General features: G+C 39.2%; 1 protein-coding gene across 23 annotated transcripts in view; it reads right to left on the minus strand.

Moving 5' to 3' along the window:
- Window positions 1-23485, minus strand: part of SNCAIP (synuclein alpha interacting protein) — a 149016-nt gene that overhangs the window by 110459 nt on the left and 15072 nt on the right. For 6 of the 23 annotated variants that reach the window (XM_072728729.1, XM_072728735.1, XM_072728741.1 and 3 more), the window contains exon 2: window positions 23237-23265. The exons of the other annotated variants lie outside the window; for them this stretch is intronic. The gene's annotated coding sequence lies outside the window, so the exon portion shown is untranslated. The remainder of the gene's footprint in view (window positions 1-23236; window positions 23266-23485) is intronic. 23 annotated transcript variants of the gene reach the window in all.

Below are 23485 nucleotides of genomic sequence, written 5' to 3' on the forward strand. Positions count from 1 at the left end.
GTAATGGTATTAAAAATTTTTGTCAGCCCAATTTTTTAAAAATCCATCAGTTGAAACTGAATTAAAAAAGAAATTATCTTCTGTGTTTGATGGGAACTTACACAATTACCTGTTACATCTCTTTCCTCTAAAACATATAAATCAGCAAACGTATTTATGTATTTACAAGTCTTTCAGCTGAGATAGACCCCTGAATTCAGACAGTGCCATTCTTAATTTGCTCTGAATGCAGAAATACAACATAAGAAAACACAACTTGACACTTAGATGACACTTAGAGTCCTCTTCTATTACAGTTGAATGCAACTTTGAGATTCTCCCTGCCATTACATTCTTTTCTGTCTTTCCCTAATGAAGAACTTACTGTCTCTCTAGTGTGAGCAAATTGTAAAATCCACGTAGGGAAGAATACAAGGCAGCTGATCTTTCTAGAGAACATTCAGCTGATGGGGGTGGAAAGGGCTCTGGAAGTTGGGAGGTGTGCTCCAGGCGGGCCAGGAGGGCTGTGATAGGCAGATGTGCAAGACAGTCAAGGGCAGGGAAGAGTTCCATCAAAAGCATATGGCTAGATGAAGCACCACTGATTTAGGAAACAGAGAGTACACTTGTGTGTCTGGGTTGCAATGATGGGATGGCAGAGGAGAGGGGATGAGAAGGGTGAGGTGTGAGGAGTCTGCAGGGGTCCTCAATGTCTCAGAAAACACCAGTAGGACAGAATACTTTCTCTAGAGAGAGCAAACACAAGGGAGAAGACAAACTAAAGAAACAGCTTTCAAAATACAGAAATGAGTTCCCCTCCATTAAGAATATTCTTCCTTCTTGTCAAGAAAAAGATGTAGTATGCTGTCATTACTTTTTCAAATTTGACCAGTCATCCAAATAGGAGGGAAAACCTTAGAAGTTTTCAACGTAATAAAAACAAGGTAGGAAGGTGAGAAAAATCATATCCTACCTTTTCTTTGGTTGTAAAGCTAACTGCTGGAAGCTGTAATACCTTTGCGGTGTACTATCTATCAGTGGTACTCTCTGGAATCACAGGGGAAATTTTCGAAAGAGTTCACCTCAAGCACCACCCCGCAGAGGTTCTTATTTAAATGTTCTGGGAGCACAGCCAGGCCATCAGTATTTTTAAAAGACTCCTCAAGTATTTTTAAAGTGTGGCCAGAGTTGAGAACCACTGTGCTAAATTAATATTCTGAGAAGAGACAAAGAAATAATTAGGGTTTTAAAGGCAAGGTTCAAATAAGGCACATTCTACTCATAATTACTGGTGATAGAGAACTCAGCGTGGTGGCTTTATGCAGGAGGTTTTCATTATTAAAAGAAAATTGGTAACAGGAAACGGCCAATCCACTTTTTCAGAGAAAGAGTGAAAAAAAATCATGCGGGGTTATTATCTTAAAGAAATTCACCAAAAAATTATATCATAAGGAATTAAGTTTAATCTGTTACTGTGGCTATGAACTGGAGTAAAGATTGAATCAAGAGTTGGTTTTTCAGGGACACCTGGGTGGCTCAGTGGTTGAGCGTCTGCCTTTGGCTCAGGTCATGATCCTGCGGTCCTGGGATCAAGTCCCACATGAAGTTCCCTCTGGGGAGCCTGCTTCCCCCTCTGCCTCTGTCTCTCTCTCTCTGTGTCTCTCATGAATAAATAAATAAAATTTTTTATAAGCTGATTTTCAGGATAAAATTTTTTTTTAAAGTAGGATCCATGCCCAGCACAGGGCACAATGTGGGGCTTGAACTCACAACCCTGAGATCAAGACCTGAGCTGAGATCAAAAGTTGGATCCCCAACTGACTGAGCCAGCCAGATGCCTCTAAAACTTTTCTTTTCTGACAAAATTACGCAACAATTCTGCCTAAACTGGAATCGTGTGCAAAGAATTGTCAAAAAGTCATTAATTTTCCCAAGAGTTTATCCCCTTGATTCCGAAATAACTCTCATATGAAACATCTAACTTCGGTACTCATCCATTTTGGTTCTCTCATTTTAAACCGTTCATTGGTATAACTCTGACGGGTACTCATTTATCAATGGATTTATGTCGACTGATATCCTCATGCTGTTTTCCAACATCAATTTTTCTGAATTAAAGACTATGTGCAGGGGTGCCTGGCTGACTCGGTCGGTAGAGTGTGTGATTTCTCATCTCAGGATTTTAAGTTTGAGCCTCACGATGGCTGTAGACACTACTTAACAAAATAAAGCCTTTACCAAAAAAATAAGTAATATTTGTGGATCACTGTGCTTTGGTTATAGGGATTCTATGTGCACCGTATTTTTAGCATTGCAGTTTTGCAGTAAATTGTTATAAGCATCTTATAACGAGCCAAAAACTGATTAAAAGAGACATTAACTTGACAGAGTTCTTGAAGGCTATTTTTATAATTAGTGGTTGCTTCAGTGAATATGTCCCTCTTATGACAGCTCACCTTGTAACTGAACTTGAGGACTCAGACACTGAGGGCTTATCATACCACTTATTTGAGAACATCAGTGTAACAAACCACCAGAATCCCCTAGACAGTAATGTCCCAAAAAGTGAAAGCCAGGTTTATACATCTTTCTTTTAACGAACAAAGATATCTTAATATTAATGAATAAACGTTGTAAACAGTGGTTTCCATGTTTCACACTTCTTTAAGCAACATATCAAATACATGGAAATCTAAAAATTTTCAATTGTCTCCCAACTATTGAAATATTTTGAATGACAGGTGTTATGTCCCTTGGAATTTGATAGAAGGGAGGGAATCCCAGAAACTTAACAAAATGTACATAAAATCAAAGAATAATGCTTATTGAAATTCACTTTTAACTTAAGAAGCAAAAACAAAAGATAATTTGGTTTGCTCATTACATGCTTGGTAATATTGAATATTCAAAGGCTGGGGGAAAAGGGAGAATTAGGAAGAGAAATACTTTTATTTTTTGTATAAAAATGGTATTGGGGAAAAATTAGGACGGAGGTTTCCCAAATTCAACTCTTCTCTCCCTTAAAGAACTTCATAGTTCTATTTCAGGCAGAAAAAAGCAGAAGATACTTTTTCTTTTCACAATATTCTACAACTAAGACACAAACAGAACTGTCTGAATATGGTGCTCATGATTCCAAGGTGTCACTGTGAATGCATTAGTTTAGTTAGAAAGGTAATGCATGTCTAGAAACTGAGAGCTTATTTAGAAGAGAGACAAAGGAAAATTAATATTAAATTCTTTCCCCAAATTGAGGGTATCTACACATCTGTGATAGTATCAAGGATTTTCCAATTACCTACTGAAATGAAACATACTCTTATGTGGCATGTTTCTGATTTCAGCATGCTCTACACATATGCACACGCACAGACACACACACACTACTGTTATCTTTGCAGTCTGGCCTTGAGCACAGGAGCCTGTCAAGACACAAAAAAGAAATCATTCCCTCAAGCACTCCTACAACCAGGCAAAGAAAGCAGGGCTGGTAAACAGATGTTCTTTGCGGTAAAGATGCTATGACTGCCACTTTATCCTAGCAAGCTTTAAAAAGCATTGCTCACACAGGCCTTCCAGAAAGCTGTAATTTATTATGGATGACAAAGAATTCATAGTCTATCTTTTCAAATAATTTGTGGGGAAAATGAAGAAAGTTAAATAACATCGGCTTCTTGAAGGTTCTTGAAGTACTTTTTTTCCCCTCTCTAGCTGAATTAAAATGTTATCTCCAATCTAATGATAAAAATTAGCTTGCTCACATCTGGGAATCATTCCTGGAAAGCTTGCCTCAAACTCTGTTCTAATTATTTGGTAATATAGTTAATGTGATTGAAAAAACCCTACACAATCCATTGACAAGTGCTTTCATTAGAACCATAATTATATCCGTATCATTAGTTTTGCTTACAACCCCACAGTTCAAATATCTTGGTAGTCAATAAAATGATTACTTTCTATGTGGCTACTAAAAGGTTTTAAAATTTACTTCTTAACTTTATACTAGTATGAACCAGACATGTTGGAAGGCCTGAAAATAGACCATATCAACCCTACTTTCACTTGCCCAAATTCCAACAAGTTTTTAAGAAAGAATGCAAGAGTCCTATTATTCAATGGCAAGAAGGAAGACATCTATTTAAGTGGCCACTGCTTTAGCTGTCTAGGGCATCTTTAACAATTTTACAGCTCTTACACTGTTTTAGTCAAAGAATCTATGCTGTACAGGAGACAGGATATAGTTGCAAATTATTGGTCAAAATGCCTTCTACTACAACAGAGAGAAAGGAGGAAGTTTCATTCCAGTTTTGGAAAAATCATCAGCTATTTGAGACAAGGTCTCTTCCTCATCTCTAACACTGGAATCCCACTTTTAACCTCATTTAGTGATGTTAATGTACTTAGAAAAAAAAAAGCCACACAGACCCAATCGTGGGATAAATGAAATGCATTTTTGAGTTTAAAAAAAGTCTCTGAGAGGTTGGATTCTAAAGACCTACAAAAATGCTACTAGTGAAACCATACAGTATAATTTTATTGGGTATTCGAAAGTCACAGGAGCATGATTTTCTTGAATCTCTACCACTTCCAGAAAGGTCCTTGCCCTGGACGGACTCCAGGAAGAAAATAATTAGAAGGCATGCTTTCCTGGAGGGCAGGGCCAGATCATATCCATCTCTGTATCTCCCATATCACCTATTATGATGTTTTGCACCGAAAGGAAACTTAGCACATCTGGTGAGTGCACAGACTCCTAAACTGTTCTGCTATCAGTCAGAATTTAAGGGAACAGCAGCTCTGTCTTTTCTTTGTTCCCCACCACCTCCACTCGTCTTATTATCATTATCAAACTCTACCAAAAATCCTGACTCCAGGGGTTGAGCGAAGTTATAATCCACAAGGGATAAGACAGGATCACATTATACCATTAAGTAGAGGGTGATGGGAATAATACTGGGCAGAGATCGTGAGGCGTCAGGTGTGACGGATCCGCCAGTAACACGCTGTGTGAGACACGGTGGGTCAACCTCCCTCCAAGTCTCAGCAAATAAAGGAAATGGCCAACAAACAGGTGCCCAAGCCACAGCCCTCGGGCCGTCCTCTTGGACTCTTCAGGACTTCACATCTATCTCAGGAAGCAGATACGGAGAAAGGAAAACAAAACAAATCCAGAATTCTTAATAATTCTATCATCCTTTGTTTAAAAGCGAGAAATATGACCTTCTTTGAAAGAACTAAAGAGGCATAATTACAAACACCCCAGGGCATTCTGATCAACAACAGCTTTGATAAAAACACTTTTGGAAAGATAAATGATCACAGCCCCTTTGTGGACGATCTGGTGAATTCTGGCGTCTGCCCAGAGCCGGGGTGGTCATTCTTGTTATATAAAATTTCAATGGTGTTCAGGGCACAGCCTGAATGGGCTGCTTTCTTCACCTTGCCAGGATACATGTCCATAATTTTCACTACTAAAACACATTTGGTCAAGTGTGTATCTTTACTCTTTGCTAACCTTAGAGCATTTTAGCCCATTCATCTTGGGACCTTATAGCTAAGCCCAGGATTTTGTGTTCCATCTTTATGATGAAATGCAGATTTCCTATTAAAAGCAACTATTTTAATTCAAAAGAAAGGCTGAGTGTAACAGTACTTAAAAATAGCTGCAGTTGCTTACACTTAGGGAGCTGAAAAAGTAAAGTATGAAATGAGAAGAGTTTTGAAAAAAAAAAGAATGAAAATTTTAAACTCTCAGTGGAGAAATTATTATTTGCTTTCTATTCCAAACATGGGTTGTTGAGTTCAGTGACGACAAAACAGGCGTTCAAAGGAATATTGTACTGGTCTTTTTACTCCTTCCAGGAAACTACCTAACTGCCTTTTCCTTACTGATATATTTTCATAGACTGTGTAAGAAATGTCGGGATTTTCCTAGTGTCTTCCCACTTCATGCATCATCTGGGCTTTCCTTCATTCCCTTACAGCTCTTTCTTTTATCTGAAGCCATTGTTTTCTTGATGTGAAAAATAGACTCTAGTGTAACTAATGACATCAAATGAAGTAAAAAAAAAAAAACAAAAAACCTAAGTCTCAATTGTAGAATAATTAATTATAAAACCATTAGGTAGAACTGTCATACTTGAAGCCATGCTTCCTCATTAAAAATTCTCTCAATTTATTTCAAGCTCTATCTGTGCTCTTTAATATTCTGACTCTACCTTTTGCAGCAAGCGTCTCTAAATAATCAACTCATTTATCCAGTAATTATTCATGGGTTGCAAATTAGGTGCAGTTACAGTGCTGAATGTAACACAAATTTCCTGCTCTCTTGTAGCTTGCATTTTGATGGGGGGAAAACGTAACAGAGCATTAAATATGGAACTTTGGATTGGGGAGGAAGCTAGAAAGATGAGTAGAGCAGGGCGAGGGTGATGGTGATGGTCATCAGAGTTGTACTACTTCACAACAGAGTGGTTATGGAAGGCTTGGTAAGATGACAGCTGGGCAGAGATGTCTGAAAAGACAAAACAAATCCATTTGGCTTTAGATGTTATGCATGTTCTCCACCTCAGCTTGGTCATCTAAAGAGTGGATATTTCGATCCCTAACTGTGGTTTCTCATTTGGAGAACCAAAGAACTATGGTTCTCAATGTGGAGTAATATGTGGTCCTATGGAATTCTTGGTGATCTCTAAACATTTCTGACTGTCACAACTGGGAGGAAGGTGGTGTTGGGTAGAGGCCAGGGCTGCTGCCAAGTATCCTACAACACAGCAGGATAGCCACACAACAGCAAATGATCGCCCCAAGTGTCAGGAGAACTGAAATGTCAGGAGAAAGAAATCTTGCCACTGAAGACAAGGCACGCTTGGCCTCTCTGAAAGCCTCACCATACCTACCTAGGAGAAAACAAGGGCAGAGGATCCATTAAGAATATCCACGCAGAGCTTATTTACATTAACAGTCTCAGTGGTCAATTAAAGCAAGATAAAATTACTAACATCTCACTATTTCAGATAAAATAACTGCTTCCACATAAAAGCCAAACTCTTGTTCTTTCAAATACCCCATAACTGAACATGGTGCAATTTCAACAGCCCCCAGTCCGAATTATTGAATTTTTAAAAACGTATTCCTACTCTAATGATATGTTTCTAATTGAATGAAAGACCTGACAGCACTAATTGTGAAGAGGGAAGATCAAGAGGAACACAAGAAAATGACTTGTCTGGCAAGAATTTAGTTCTCTAAGTACTTGCGCTCTACACCTAAGAAGCAAGCAGAAAATAACACTTTGTTGGCTGAGTTTGAGAGCTAAGTGCCCAAGTAGGTTTTAGCGTTAAAAATTCAGTTTTCATTGTGTTACTGGCAAATTTGGTTGGTATGAAAAACTTCTATAATTTTAACTAGCGAACATATTTGCTAACACTATTTTAAGATGCCATCTGCCCTGGCATCTCTTACCATTCAAGTGTAATCACAAGTACAAGAGGAAGAAAGAGAGAGATTCTATTTTGTTTCTTACTTAAGGCAAATATGGAGATAGAGTTTCACATATCCATTGCAAAAAATCACTTACAAGCCATCTCTAAGAACAACGCATCTTAAACATTCTGCCACTGGAAAAAGAGCAAGGCCTGCTATCATCCTGTTGCCATGAAAACAAGTGACAGGATGAGGAGCTAACACTGTGGAAGGTATCTACGTGTCGGTGAGAGAGACAGTTGGGAGGACACAGGGCAGTGGTAAGCGCCTGGGCTCCAAAGTCAGGGCTGAGTCCACTTACCTGAGGAATAACTAGAGGCAAGTTCCATGACTTTTTATAAGCCTCATAACTCATCCGTAAATTGGGGATAGTGGTCATCAAAGTTTCCTGTAGGACTATTATGAGGATAAATGAGACATCATCTGAGAACACTTGAGCTTTACTGGGCACTCCATAGGTTTCAATTACGATGAGCAGGTGCACGTGGATTGAGAGGATTGTGCCTTTTAAGCATCTAAATCCATTTCCAACAATCTGAATCATGGCCAAGAGATGCCAGATCTTACCTTGCTGGAGGCACTGGGAGCCGGCAATTGTCATCCCTGTGGACACTACATAAGGACCTATGTACTGGGAGCAGTGAGGCCCACCAGGAGGCAACAGGGCAGTGCTGGTTCCTCCCCAAAACCACCCAGCTCAGTCTTCTCCACCCTTTGATGTAAATACTTGGGCAACCAGACAAGAGTGGATCAACCATTCAAGAGAAGAGTAGAAGAAGAGGAAAGGAAAACCCAAAAACTGCTTACTTGGGAGTGTATTAATATCGACAACCAGAGTAGTGGTGCAGAGAACATGCAGCTGGTGGGCATACACAGCTAAAATCCAAAACACACCAAGCATCTCCATCCACAGAAGTTAGTCCCTCTATCCGAGAGAGAAAGAAAGGTGGCTTGCAGATCGAAAGCATGTTGTATTTAAAATTGCTAGAGAAGTGGTCTTAAAGTTTATGTTATACTCCTTGAACTTTTGATTCTATGACATAATTGAGAAGTGAATTTATGAGAGACAAAGGACTTTGGAAATTCAGGATGGGGTACTGTTTACGTAAGTGCTGGCTATTCCCACTGCACCACCATGTATCTCTTCTTATCCAGCATTTCCAAGATAGTAGGGGTGGGTTTCAAGTGGTGGACCCTGTCCAAAGACAATGGTTTCCAGAGATCTCCAAGAGACAAAGGTTTTTCCTGCTCTTCTGAAGAGGTCCTGAAGGCAGCACAATTTTAAAGCGACAAGAGGCATACACAATGCTACTGTTTTCTGAATGTAAGTGCCAAGTAAATTGGGAGGGTCATTGCATTTGTTGGAGTACAGAGGTTAAGTAGCATTCATCTAAAATATAAGACTGGGTTAATTTCCAAAAGGTAAAATCTGAGTCCTTATATGGTTTGCCTTTTTAACATAGTAAACAGCTGACAAGTCTACCCAACTGGGAAAAGGATTATTCCTTTCAGAAAAGGTACCATAAAACCAAACAAGATGAACACCGCGAGGAATAATGTCAATTTTTCTAGTTCAGAGTGTGCACTTCAGATTCTTCCGTATTAGCTAGAAAATGCCAATCAGTAAAGTAGCCCCATTTATTTAACTGACCATAGTTCATTACCCTGACAACTAAAAACAACTAAGGTTTCACAATCTCCGGGAGGCCAGGGAAGAGACTGCTCAACCTGCAAGCTCTGTGTACTTCTCTTTCAACACTTTAAAAATGTATCCTGTCAGTTTTAAGAGAGACAAGGTGCTGATTATCCTCACTGGTTAGCCAAGACATAACGTAGAAACTTCTGGCACTAGAGATTTTAACTTTAAATATGTCCTTCCTTACGGTAAAGCAGGCTCCTGGGGTTGAAAGAGAGGGAGGAATGGAGGGCCAAAAATGCATTAAAAGACATTTTTCTTCCGTCTTAGACCATGATCACTTGGTTCAATTTATGAATGCCTAATCTCTGTTTAAGCTTAAGTTCTAAGGTACTAAAGCTAATTTATGGAAGCTCTCATGTAAGCAGCCTGAAAATCAGCTTAATAAACAGGTATTACTCACCATCAGCAAGTGCCTAATAAGTTTGTCTAGACACAGGTGACGAGGTAGTAAAATTTGCTTCAAGATTTCCGCGGCATTGTAGGATCATGCGCTTCTTTGGAAGAATGAAATAGAAGTGTTCCCGTGTTTCAACAAAGGGGGTCATTGAAATTACATTTGTAAGACAAAGTAATAGTAAGTAGGGAAGATAATACGCGCAATGGACAAAGTCAAATACTTTGAGGGCAGATCACCCAACATTCTGAGTTACTTTCACGAGTGCTGTAAATATTCTGAAAACTATTCCTCTGCTTCAAGATGTCGACAGTCTTCACTGGTCTGTAGCCCAGTAATTCTTACTGATGAAGGAGAGAACCAGAGCTTCCCTAATGAGGGAAGGGAGAGGCTGGTGTCTGGAAGAAATTGGAATGTTTCATCACTCCTTCTACTGATTCCCATTCTCATCCACCATGTAATTCTCACCAGGTAACTTAGCGCAAATGAGGGGGAACCATGATGGATCCCTGTATTCACATCTACAAGGAGGGAACAGCACTGCAGAGTACTATTTACATTTGGCTCTTCAGTATTTAAAATAACTCAATTGCATCTTGACCCCTCCTCATCTATCACAGGCTGGAGAAGCCCAGCAGAATTCCCATGCTCTCCAACGAACCACCAAAATGAAACTCAACACATGGAAAAAATACCTCAAGTGCAACAGGGAAAAGAATCTCCCCACAGTTTCCAATTTGAAGTAGGCTCCATACAGCATCCTTTTCTAAACTGCTTGTAAGGGCAATTTATGAGCTCCTGATGACTCTAACATATTGTGCTCTCAGGGAAAAAAAAAAAAAAAGGTAATCGTAGTTTGGCTCCTTGTTGGCATTCCATTTTTTATAGATTATTATATGGTCTTCATGCTGGGTTGAGGCTGAAATTAATATAATTAACCTCCCGCTCAGCGACACGCATCTATTTTCCATCCTCATTCATCTTTTCTCTCTGCCCCTGAAGACAGACTTGGAAAGGAAAGAAACCCATGTTCGGGGATCTCACATTCAGGGCTAGTTCCCAGACTTCTGTTCTAGAAGCCAGTATCAGTCGAACGTGAAAACAACTTGAGAAATCACCAGAGACCCTTCACAGCCGACCGGCTTGCTTTCCATAAATAGCACTTACATTTTCTGTAAAAAAAAAAAATGTTATAAAAACATATCAAGGCTATCAGATGGACAAATGATCAGATAAAAAAAAAAACAGGCCACAAAGGCTTGACTCAAGACAGGAAATCTCCTGCTGAGATATAAATGGCAAAAAGGAAATTTGGTATCCTATTTTGGACCAATCAATAGTAAAAGACAAAATCCCAAATAAAACAGGTTCCCACCCCTTCCTTCTCTATTTGGCTGAAAAGTACATATCCATGGCTTAAACAAGAAAACTGGGGAGATTTCTTTTTAATACTTGAAGAAGAAAATTTCAGCCTATCCAAAATTGGTTTTGATTCTATTTTGAAGATTCTATGAGATTATTTTCCTACAAAAACTATAGTGGCACCCCACGTATATAAAATGGAAGACAACTCAGGATTCCAGTTTTTATGACTAATGGGAGGATATGAATGTTGGAGGCCTTTGGGCCACATGTAGCTCACATACTGGGTTGATTTGGCCTACTCCAGTCTTCTAAAAATAAGGCATTTTACAAAAACAACCATATTTTTGTCTTCTCTTAAAAATCAGATGTGGAAAAATTGGCACTACCTTCCCAAGTGATCACAAACCCAGCTGCCTCCTTCAGACCATACCTACACCACTCAATTGCCAGTTAACACCACTCCCCAGTGTATGATATCTGAGCCCCTCTCCCTTTCCCTCTTTCTGACTCTGTACTCAGAAGACTTCAGTACGCCTGCCCTAGAAGCAGAGGTGCATGGGAGTCCTGCTATCAACTCTTATGTTTAGCCGATAAAGAGGTTTTAGGAAATGAGCATTCCCTTGAAGACTTGGGCCAACAGACTCAAATGACACACAAAACCTCATTCAAATACTATAGGAATCTAAAGTAACATTGTGACCCAAAAGTCTTTATTAAATTGTTGTACATTATATATGAATTCAAGGTATTTTATTAGTCCTTGATTTCTGACTTCACTGTAGGAAACAAAAAAGAGAACTCAAATATCTTTCATGTGGTTCCCATTCATAAACGTTTATAAATTGTCAGTGTCAGCATAACTTGATAATATGCATGTATAAATATGAAACAGTATTATTGCAGTTCTGTGACCATTTTAATACCCAGAATAGTAAAAAATGAGTAATAAATCCTTAGCTGGCCTTGACTGCTAGTAGTGATAATCCAGTTTGCAGGCGTTTAGATTAATATAGATAAATTGTGAATGTGTATTTTTCAGCAGGCTGACTCGCAGTTGTTAATGCACACACATGTGTGTTTATAGGGCCATGATATATTCAAATCTCTGTATGTTTATGTAAAAATATCCTCCTTTCTGCATTTCAAAAAGCAAACATATTGTCACCTGTTTTTAATACTAAAATCCCTAATAATTTCTAATGCAGAATTACACAATATATATGGAACACTGCATCCATCATGGGAAAAAATGTCTGTTCCATCCAGCTGTTCCTGAAATCCTCCATTAAATTAAGGTCTGAGCTGAAACCAAAGACATATGAATAAAGTAACAGTTGCCTGAGCAAAGACATAAAATACCTCACATTAAGATTATGTCATTTACTTCATTACATCAAAGAATATATGTGACGAAAAATACTACAGTGACTCTCATTCCTGGTTTTTTTTTTACTATAGAAGATGAAAAATTATATGAAAATCTGATGAATGTCTTAAAGTCCTCCTGGATTATCTGACACGAGCCGTACCCTATTAAAATAAGCAAAGGAAGAAGAGAACCTTGTCTACTTCAATTGTGCTGTCAAACCAACTGGAGGAAGCCGACTGTCACAGAGCAAAAGAAATGTTGCATCATTTGTAACCTGATGCAACTGTAGGGAGCAGGGAACTTTTTTTCTCAGAATATAGAACACAGTGTAAGACAACACAGTTCAGGCATCCTAAATGAATGAGAAGCCCACAGGAAGTTACTCTAATTTAAATAAGGTTTCAATTCATTCCCAAAGTCACATACTTCAAGTTGATATGCTTCTATTTTTCCTAGTGGCCACTCCAATAATTTCTTTTTACTAGTTCCAAAACATCATCATAAATGAAGTTATTATAATGTAGGGTCATTTAAAGGTTGGTTTGTTTCTGCACATACTACACACACTGACATGCACACAGAGTCTTTCCCAGGCTAATCTCACTGAAGGAGAAATCAAGCATGGGCTCTGGAATCAGTATACTCAGCTTTACCTCTGACTCCCACATTTTAGCATCATGAATTTCCCTTACCTGCTAACTCATCTATTAAATGGGGCACAAGCACAGGACAAGAGCCATCCCAGAAGTGACCATGCTCACAGGATGTTGGGCTACTGCATCCACTCTACAGTCTTGATAGGTGGGGATAAACATACTTGCCTTTTATCTACAGAGGTTGTGGCAAGGGTCAAATGTGATAAACACTCCCAGTTTAAATATCAAATTTCTGCAGTTAGGAAGAACAAAAACCTAGATGAGACATCATTAAAACAAGGGTAGAAAGTTATCTACTGAAGCAGAAAATCTCTGGCCAAAGTTCAAGGATTAGAACTAACTAGGGAGCAAAGGACCAATAAAAAGGGCTTTGATTTAGGTGAATTTGATTTAGAGTCATGATTACACCACTAATTAGCTGTGTGATCTTGGACCAGTCACTTGACCTCTGTGAGTCTGTTTATTTATCAGTAGAATCAGGACACTAGTACCTTCCTCACAGGAGAGTCACACAGATGAAATACACTGAGCTCCCCATAAGGTGCCCAAGATTAAAAGTGGCTCTATCTATTACACATGCTCATGCACACATGCACACTAATGCTTGTGATAACCAGTATGTAACTAAAGATAGGGCCTCCTCCCCTTTTCCAAGCAAAACCGGACTTATTCAAGTAACAAAATTCCTCTGAGATTTTCTTTGTAAAATGAGGTTTCTGTGTTAACACTATATATAACCTAAATGTCAAGAATAAAATGTACATATTATTTTTAATTATTTCCAGTGTTTTCCCAAAATTTCAAAATATTTTGGTAAGTGGCCATAGTTTAGTAATAATAGTCATAGTTTAGTAATCGATAGCACGACTGTGCTAATAATTATTAATTATTATATAATTTATTATAGCCCAGAGCACTTAACTTCCCCAGCTGCTAGAAAGGATGTTGCCCTCAACTGTCTGCTTTCTCTGGGACTTGTCCCTGGCTGGAGAGAGCCACTCTCCAGAGGCAGTCTGCCTTCAATGACTGGCTGGCATGGAGTTACACAGGCCAGGCCTTCCTGCCCCAACTGGATGCCCTGTTGAAGGACCCTCCTGGTTTCAGAGTGCTTTACCCATGGACTGAGGCCTTTGGCTGGATCTGAGCACGCCTACTTCTGCTCACCTCTGCTTCCCTCCCTACTTCCCACAGGGGTTGATCTCAAGAGAACTCTCTGATCAACTTCCTACTCAGACTTTGTTTCCAAGACACCTGACATGCAACAGTATAGTCCAAAGGAACCATCTGCCAACTCTCAGCATGCTTTAAAGTTTTCTGCGATCAGATATCTTATACCATCATCACATAGTCATCTTTTATGTTTCCTAAGAGCTGGGGTATCTGTGGTCTCTACAACCTCAAATGGGTGCTTTAGGTTGAAAAAGATGAGAGAAAAGAAGCCCAATGATTAGTTTTGCTTGTGTGTCCACAAAATTGAGTGGTTGGTAGAAATGAACGATTATTTTGATATTGTAAAGACAAATGCTTAGACATGACCAATGAGGAAGCCGATCTTTTGGGTCCTTGGCAATCGGTCAACTTAAACTTCTCTACAGAACTGTTTCCTTCCCTCTCCACCCCAATAACGATATTCCACTAAAAGATGAAGCCTAAAATTTTAACTGGAAATAAAATTCAAGAGTATCTTGGTTGTTAAGAAAATGGAAACAAAAAATGCCTGAAAATAGGTATTTGAGTTGCCTTGAAGTCTTCTTCCCTTTCAACTGAGTTAGTTGTTTAAAGTGAAGGCATTTTGTCAAATGCATTTAAAAGTACCCTCCAGCCAAATGTTCACTGATTTAATAATATCTCTTGCAATTTAATAACATTTCCTGGAAACTGCAATAACTAAATCCACACCTTTAGGGTTAGTATCCCTTTTGCCCAAAGGGGCCTAATTTGAGGGAATAATCAACAAATTACTGAACACTTACCCCAAATCAGTGTTTTATACATTTGAATAGCAGTGACAATGCAATATTCCATATGCTACTTAATCCAGACTACAGAGGTGCATAACATTAGTATGGTTTTTAATCAGATATTTTTCAATCACAAAATAGAACTTTTACAAGAAACAGTTTTTCTAATATGAATCCACATTTTCCAGATAAGGCTTTGCCACTAAAATATTTTCTGTAATCTGCCCTATGTTTTCCCTCCCTCAATTTTACTACCTAATCCTACTGACAGGAACTCATGTGCCCTCTCTAACTCATCACCTCTCTGCTGGACCTTTCATGAGTATGAATTACTCAGGTGTTGACCTTGAACAAAGATCTGCCTGCCAACCCATTCATACAATAAACAGTTAAAGAGTTAAACTCTTGATAAATCATCTGAGTCACCCATGTCTGAAAGAGACCAGACAGGATAATGGTCAAGAGCACAGATTTGATCTAAGGTCCCCAGGCTCAAATCCCAAGCGGGGCCTCTTGTTAGCTGTGTGACCTGAGCAAGTTATTTTAACTTTTTCTAAGCTATTTTTTTTCAATCTATATAGTGGAGGTGTTTAATCATTCCTACCATCACTGGGTTAATTACCCTGAAGATGAAATCTGCTGACCTATACATGCATGTGGCGTATGTATATTTTTGCCAGTATTAGTTTGCCATTCTAATTTCATTTTCCTGGAGTTCCTCTTCTTCTAACTACCCTGGAGAATGTGAGCATGCTACAGCATCCTCTCATGGTGTTTCCCGACTCATCCTTGTGATTCACTCCTCTCCTCTTCACAAAGCTCAAATCTTCCACGCTGATCAGTTCCTTCTTGGGGCCGCCATCTCCTCCTGCCCACCATATCATAGATTCCATCTCCAAGTATTTCTGACTTTTTATTGTCATCTGCCTGTAAACATTTCATTTGCAGCCTCAGAGAACATGTAAAATGCAATTTACTAATACTGATGGTGGATCTCAACTCATATCCTGCAAAGTACACAACACGCAGGACGTGTGCTCTTCTAGAATAAGCTCTGCCTTGGTTAAATATGGTAGGGAGATGTCATCATAGCTTGAGCGCTCAAGGGCAGTGGTAGAAAAACTGGAATGCAAGATGTAAATCCAATAAATAAAAAATAAATAAATAAAGCTTCAAATCAAACTTGACCTAGAATTTTGAGGAGCCCATGGCTTTACGGTAAATGGTCTCTGTCAATGAAGAGTTCTTATATCTTCTTCATTGAACATCATAGTCAACAATTTTAGCTATGGTTTCACGAGGTCCTGAGATCTTCCGGACTGTGTAGTAGAAAAGCCTGTAGCTGGCTTTTACAACAGCTACTGTGTATTGGCTATCCAAAGCAGGCAGTAGTGAAACCTAGTGGGAGTCAATAAACAGAGTAGATGGGACTCGAAAAATACCTAACCAACAAATAGGTTCCGCGATAATGTGACATTTTTATAGTCACATTTTTAAACCATAACAGTGCTTGAATGGTATGCATTATAGTATTTCAATTTAGTCATTTATCTAAAAATGAGTTTTATCTTGGCTCATAAATAAACAGTGACATTCCAGAAATTTGAAAAGCTTGCCTTCACCTTCTGCTGCAAAGCTCATTTTACAATTACAGAAACACATGCCCTTTTGTGCCATGTTGCTTAATCTTTGATTTATGGTTCCTATCTTTGTACTAACCTCTTTCTGTAAACTACACAGAGTTTGTACAGGCTCAGCTATTTCATTCTTACTTCTAATCTTAATGGGTTCTTTTCTCCCTAGTGGCAGTGTCTCTCTACCAAATAGGTCAGGGAAAAACTATTTAGTGTCTAAATTGTCTAAATACAAAATACTATTTAGTGTCTTAGTATGTTCTCAGAGTCTAAAATAAGTAATGAACTTCCCTAAAAGCCAGGGCTGGCTCTTCCAGAATGTCCTGAGCTCCATCCAAGGCATGCTCCAAGGTGGCTTGTAGCAAAGACCTTACGGGCATTGGCTATCTGTTCTCTCTCCTTTCTGCATGTCTTTTGACCAGGCTCCCTGAGCCAGTAAGCCAGGGGTAGGAAAATTAAAATAGCACATCAGAATGGTTTCTCCTCCAGTTCCTCCTGCCTTTCAGTGGTGGCACTTGGGTGTTGACAGAGCCATTCCCAACTTCTCCCATAGTCTCTCCACAGATCTAGGTCTTGTCACGTACTTCAGGGACTCTAGAGAAGTCCTTTACAGCAGTACATGGAATCTGAAGGAAATCTGCATCTTGCTCAAGGTCTAAGATGATAAGTATGGGTTCTTATGTCTTCTTCCTTAACCTGTACCCGAACATGACACACTTTGCAGGTGTACTTCAAGTGCTCTGGGTTTGTTGCTAATGACTTATTTCATTAAAGATGATTTTTTTTTCTCTGTGTTTCACTATTCCTGTTGTTGTTTGGAAGGTGGCAAAAAAATGTACTTTTACTTCATCATTTTTAAACAGGAACATTTACAAACACTTTCACAAAAACATAAAATGATACTGATGACACAGTACTAACTGAAACATGGAGGGTACAAAATAAGATATCCAAGAAAACATATAATTATGCTATGAAATACATGAAAGGTAACACACCAAAATCTGAAATCATTGCCTCATAGTTGGAGAGTTATTAGAAATTTTTCCATTGGTACTTCTGGTTTTCCAAGTTCTGTTTTATGTTTTCATGAGCAAGCATCCCAATAATTTCAGCAAACCATATTTATAAGAACACACTGATGTGCCCACATAACCTACTGAAGACTCTCTACCAAACACAGGCTTCTCACTCTACATGTACTCATTCAATAAATATTTGCTGAATTTCTGCTATGGGCCAGCCACTCTACTAGCTTTGGAGAACACAGCAGTGTACAAAGGCAAGTCTTGCACATGTTGGCTTACATTCAGGTGGGGGTGTAGACAGTAAGAAAAGACAATAAGTAAGAAGAGACAATAGCAAGACAGCAAGAAAAGACAACAGACAGTAAGAAAAGCAAATAAACATGGGATAAGTTGGGGTAAGTATTAAAGGAGAAAAAAATAATACAAGGTAAAGGTATAGAGAACAATAGAATTGAGGAAAGATGCCAAATGTATGGAAACCAGGGAAAGCAAAAAGGCAGAGAGTAGAAGGACCTCACTAGGTTCGTACTTCAGGGGTTTATCATTCATTCATTCATTATTAGGCATTCTGATTTCCCTGGCAAATCTCCTTAAGGACCTAATATTTTCCCCTTGAAATATATAGGCACTAATTAGTCTTCTGGACATTTGGAATATGGCATATTTTAAGGGTTCTTCCTGTTAAGATGTTTGACAAATAGCCAAAACAACAAATGGCAAAAACCAGGGCTCAGTGAGCATTTAAAACCAATGATCTTGAGAATCCCGTCAAATAGGAATAAACTAGATACACTAGGGACCAATACACTGTATGCAGTAAATGTTCACCACTAACATTTGTCCACACTACAACTTTTTTCAGGAATTGTGTGGAAGAGCCAAATGCACTCAGGCTACATGCTAACAAGGTCCTTTTTCAGGGTATTTTAGAATATAAAATTGCCATTCTTAATAGAAAACGTGCAAAATTTCTTCTAACTCATCTACAAAACACAACTGAAGCCAGTTGAAAACATAAAGTGAAGCACAAATGCAGTAAATGCTCCTTTCCCACTAGTGCTAAGAAATGAGTTTGTACCAGGAGGTAAATCCAGACACCAGTGAGCACCCGCCACATCCCACAACACCCCAACAGAGAAGGTACTGTCACTTCAGAGAATAAGAACTGGACCCAAGATCTATAGCTGGTAATGTCTGAGCAAAAATTCAAACCAGGCACTCTGACTCCGGGGTCCCTGCTTTTGACCATGATCCTCTGCCTACAATCTCTAAGTTTACAATTCCTTTTCTTGAAGCTTCATTTTTTATTTAAAAATATTCTAAATTATATAACAGACTCTCACATCCACCTGAACAGTTTTTTTTGAACAGTTTATTTTGAACCTAATACATAGAGTTTTATATATCTATTTTCAAAAGCCATCCCATATTACATCTCTTACAACATGTCTGCTTTGGACTTGGTTTCCTCCCAGGATGTTGCCATACAGGCTGCTTCTGTACCTTCATCAGAGAATTGCTGCTCTAGTCCAATACTTATCACACCAAAATTAGTAAGACTCATAAGTTAGAGTTAAGGGTTTTTTTTTAAAAGATTTTATTTATTTATTCATGAGAGATACAGAGAGAGAGGGGCACAAACACAGGCAGAGAGAGAAGCAGGCTCCATGCAGGGAGCCCAATGTGAGACTCGATCCCAGGTCTCCAGGATCACACACTGGGCTGAAGGCAGCTCTAAACCACTGAGCTACCCGGGCTGCCCTAAAGTTAAGTTCTAAGAAACATGTGCTGAGCTCTCCATCCATCCACCCATCTATCCATCCATCCATCCATCATCTATAAGAATCACTATAAGTGCTCTCCACTTAATGTTTATTGCTTCTACACTAATATAGTTTTCTTTTAAATTCTCAATTGCTAAAATATCACCCTGAATTGACTCCCTGTAAGAAATCTCTTACCCAATCTGCACTTTTCTGCCACATTCCCTTACTAAAACATAGCTTGCTCTTGTTCTTCCCCTTTAAAGGAGATAATGTATGTAAATAAATTAACACTTTGCCTGTTCTATAATAAGTGCTTCATAAACACTATTAGTTTTGCTACAACTCTGTACCAGACATGAAGGTAAGCACTGAGAACAGGGCAGACATGCATGAGATATGGATGGAGCTCAGCATTAAGGAGCTGTGAGTCTAGTGGAGAAGTCAATAATCTATCACTACGCAGTTGTGGAAACACCTCACCCCAATCTGGGTGGAGGCAGAGGTCAGGGGAAATGAGTTCACAGGGTAAGAAGTCTGGGAACAAGAACAAGACAACCCCTAGGAGACTACTAGACTGGAAATTACAAGCAGCTTCAAGTTACTGAGTCGGTCTAGAGGGGGCTGGGGAATCAGCCATAGGACCCATGAGGCTGGACAGGTGTGCAGGGCCAATTGTGAGGGCTTGGACATCATGCCAAGGATTTTTTATTTTATCCATAGGCAATGAAAACCTACTACAAATTTACTGGCACAGTCAGATATAATCAATTTTAGAAAGATCAACTTGGTAATAGTGTGGGAGCTGATCAGAAAGGGGTAGGGAAGTGTTGAGAGGTTGCTATGGTAACCAAAAGGAACAATGATGACACCTTGAATAAAGATACTAGAAATGTGGATAGAAAACAGTCAATGATGTTGAGAGTAACTGAACAGATAAGGCAAGATTTATTTAGTATTGGAATGCTGGGAGATACTGGGGGGGGGGGGGAGCTTAAAAGAACAGAGTATTACAGATAATTTCCTTGAAAGCTGGGCCCATTCAATAAACTAAAAAATGGGAGAAGAGCCAAGATTTTGAGGGAAAGGTTGAATTTACTTTGGGGGTATAAACTCTGAGAGCTGATGAAACATCACATTGTCTGTGACCAGAAGACAAAGAGGATCTCTAGCCCTGGGCTAGAGAGAAAAATTTGGAAGTCACCAAGACAGGTGATAGTGAGGTGACAACCTTCAGAATGGATGACACAAGAATCTGTGTAGGATTATTTGTTTAGTATCACTCATTGACAAAGAAACGTAAACTCCCTTTGTATGTAGTGGGAAAGAGACTGAGATTTGGCTCCAGTCATCCTTTTGACATTATGTCCTGCTACTCCACACCATCTATCTTACTGTGAAGTCACATCAAAATACTTTGAACTTTACAGTCTGTCAGACCCATTGCCCTCCCCTAAATTTTCTGCCTGGTGAACCCTCATTTGGCCCTGAACTCTCAGTCAAATGTCACTTTGCCTGGGAAGTCCTTGATAATCTGATCACCTTCCTGCCCAACTTAGGTGGAGTTCATGGCTCCCTCCTCCTTCCTAATGTAGAATTTGCTCACAACTCTACTCCAGACATTCAAGTGCTTCTCCTCCAGTAGGCAGAAAGTTCACAGAAGGAAAAGACTGCATCTACACAGGGAAAGATACCAAAGCATGTTTACAGAATGACTGTGTAATGTGTCTTCCATCTGCAAACACCATCAGTTACCCTGCTTTAAAGAACCCATGACTACTTCTGTTTGGCGAGCAGCCACAGAAGGTTTTTGGGTACAGTAACATGATATTTTTGGTATGATCGACTAAGAATTTAATTTTATTCCCACGTTACGAGTACTCATGTCAACACAACTGATGTGGTGACAACAGTATAATCATTTAGAATAATGATTACTATGAATACATTGGTTCTTCTCAGTCAAAATGCCACTGTATTTTACTCAAGGCAAAAAAAAGTAGCCAGAGATGGAATCTAAGCACAAGTAGAAGGCTGAAATGAAGCAGTAGGAAGCTTCATTAGGATCAACCAGGAGATCGTGATGGCACTTTGATGTAAGATCTCACCTTGAAAAAACACTTTAAAGACAATAAATAGACAGATGATAGATAAACAGTTAGGAAACTTTGTATTTGCTAAGTGCTCAATAGGTGAAAAGTATATTCTTCATAATGAAAGAAGGCAGGAAGCCTACCTGGGGGTTGATTTGAAAGCAAACGTGAAAGCATAAAAAGTGATTCAAATGTTCAAGTGGCAATCATTCCTTCTAGAAGCATCAGCAATTCTGGCAACAGGAGATGTGTTTTTTCCCTACTCAGCCCCCTGAACAAAAGGGACAATATATAAATCCTTATTTGGACTGACATCAAAAGGCCTTTCAAATTGCTATTCCTCCCCTGACTCTACTTAATTGTAAAAACGAGACATTTCTGAAATTCATTCTCTCTAGTTTGAGAACACTCACACAATTTTTCCAAGCCACTGAGAGATACATCCATACAGTCTGAAATTTCAACAACTACGACAGATTTATCATCAAATGGAAAGGAGTCACAGGAAGTTTTGTTCTCAAACTGGGCCCCTCACTCTTCAGGAATTTTGTTAGTATTCATTCTTGACCAACAGTTTCAGCAGTGCACTCTAAGTTATAGACAAGGTGACTCTAAATATCATGGTGACCTATTTTATGTGACTTAAGAAGAACTCGAAGACAGAAGTCAGAAAAATGTGTATGTGCATAATAGCTACTATATGAGTATCACAATGCTGGCCTCCCATTCAGCTTTGATTATAGAGATGCACATCTATACCCAAGGGCCTAAAGAAATTCAGTCCTGAGGACCATATATCTTGAAACTACCAGGAGGGCAGGAGTATGAAAACGCTCAGTCCCAGCCCTTAGAGTAATGAAGCTGAAAAGGCTGAGACATCCATGATTCAGCCCAATTATTCTTTAGTGGCCACAAATAGGGTTTGCTACATTAAACATACCCAATTATCCCAAGTAGGTTATGTTTTAAGTGACTAAATACTTCAAAGTTGTCACTTTCTTTTCCAGATATGTTGTAACTATGTACCCTTTACAGTGAAACCAAGTCAAAAATCTTTAATTTACTTTTTAGCTCTGCCACTGAAGTGCTTGCTGACACTAAGCCTTGATCTTCCTCTCTTTTGCTTTTCCTATTCTTAAACTTTGCAACATGATACTTGCTTTCTTCTCACCTTTTTAAGATGTTAAAACAATGCAGTAGTAATTATTATGGCAAACCCAATACTCCATTAAAAAAAAGAGAGAGAAAAAGAAAAAACATAATGATGATAATGATACCTAATCTTGTTGAGTACTTACAATGAGCCCATCACTGTTTTAAATTCTACCTAAATCAGGTCATTCTCACATGACCTCTGAGACAGGTCCCCAACAGCACACAGGTGGCACACACAAATGCAATGTGAGGGTGGTGTAATAAAGAAGCCATGCACAAAGGTGTGGGCAGGGCTTGGAGTCACTCTAAGAGATGGCACAGTGAGCTAGTAAGGGTCAAGGACAGTGATTACCAGCGTGAAGCATCTGCAGGAGGGCAGTTACCAGAATTCAGAAAGTACCTGAGGGAGTTGGCTCCCTGCCAGGACCAAGAGGTAACCTGGTAAAGAATCCAGGAAGTCAATAGTTCAAACTCTCTTCCCACTGGCTTGCTCCAGTCCTGATGATGCTTCCCACTGGCCAGACCCAACCAGAAGCCAGAGATAAAGGAGCTGCTGATTTAGTTCAAACATCTCAGCACAGAGAGCAGGTGGAGAAAGGAAGAGAATCAACCTGATATCCTCTCTTCCCATTTATCCCAAGCACCCAAAACTTACCTCGGATAAATGAGGCAATCAATAAGTATCTGTGAGTAAAAGAAGAAATAAGATCAAAATGTCAGGAAGTTCAGTAAGCCTGTGAAATCACACACTGTAAGAGACTGTAATCACACACTGTAAGAGACTGAGCCAAGCCTTGCTCTGAGGGAAAAGCTTCAAGTTCATAAGCACTATGGGATGCTGCCTCCTATCCACCATCTTTATCCCACACCATTTATAAGCATGCTGTTGGGTGTCAGGGGAAAC

The sequence above is a fragment of the Vulpes vulpes genome, chromosome 12 (genome assembly GCF_048418805.1).
Source record: "Vulpes vulpes isolate BD-2025 chromosome 12, VulVul3, whole genome shotgun sequence".
Lineage (NCBI taxonomy): Eukaryota > Metazoa > Chordata > Mammalia > Carnivora > Canidae > Vulpes > Vulpes vulpes.